This window comes from Penaeus monodon, chromosome 21 (assembly GCF_015228065.2).
Source record: "Penaeus monodon isolate SGIC_2016 chromosome 21, NSTDA_Pmon_1, whole genome shotgun sequence".
Classification (NCBI taxonomy): Eukaryota; Metazoa; Arthropoda; class Malacostraca; order Decapoda; family Penaeidae; genus Penaeus; species Penaeus monodon.
Window position 1 is genome coordinate 14,114,464 of NC_051406.1, and position 1,022 is coordinate 14,115,485.

Consider the following 1,022-nt stretch of genomic DNA (forward strand, 5'->3'; position numbering starts at 1 on the left):
CACCTTATTTTCATTACTTTCAAACATCTGATTTTTCTAAACTTGAACAGTTTATACATTACATTAAAAAATGAGTCGTACTCCCTGTACTCCTGCAGAACACGAATCTTTACAGTGAATCCCATAATATATTTAGACTGCAAGTTCATGCTTCTTCATAACACACCTGCTTTAAAGTCTACTCATGAAGCCTTTATGCTATATGGGCCTTTTGAGGAGGATACAAAACTATGCATATATGACGTTACTATTCAAATCAGCAGGAGGGAAACTACTTTGCATTTGATTTTTGTTCTCACAAGACAACATTGTGCTTGATATATGTGAAACATTTTGAAGACAAAAAAGGTTTGAAAAGCCCCGAAAAATGGTATTAAAACAAGGGAAAGGGAAATTTTAATTTTCGGGGAAGTGGGGAAGGGCCCAGAGAACCCTTACAGAAATAGGAATATGTTATTATTCCTTAGAGAACTCACAGACCTTAGGACTGTAAAGTTCTCACAGTATTTCTTTTTTTTCTTTTGATAGCACACTGTCTGCCCTCAGGTTACTGAATCATACTGGACTTTGCTCTTATTATAAGATCCATAATACTGAAAAAAAGGCCCCTTCTGGAAAAAAAAAAAAGGGGGAGTTTCCCTTTTGGGCCTTTAGGGTTACCCTTTATCGGTTTAACGGTTATGCTTGTTTTCAAAGCCTTTGAAGCAAAGAAGACACTCAACAAAGCTGTCTTTTAATTCTGACTACTCCCTCCTAAAAAATCCCTTTTCTTTTATTTTTCGGGAAAAGGGCCCCGAACAGCTAAGTCCACGGGGAAGATCAAATTTGTATTTTTTTAACCTCTCCTTGACCCGAAAAGATTTTAAAACCCGAAAAAAGAGAAGACGCATCAGCTATATGTAATCTGTAGCTTTTTTAAATTTTGTTTTTTAAATCTGAATACCCAAATACATAAAAAATGACTATAAAATTAAAAACCCCCTAAAGATCTGAAAAGGGGAAAATTTTTAGTCCCTTTACAT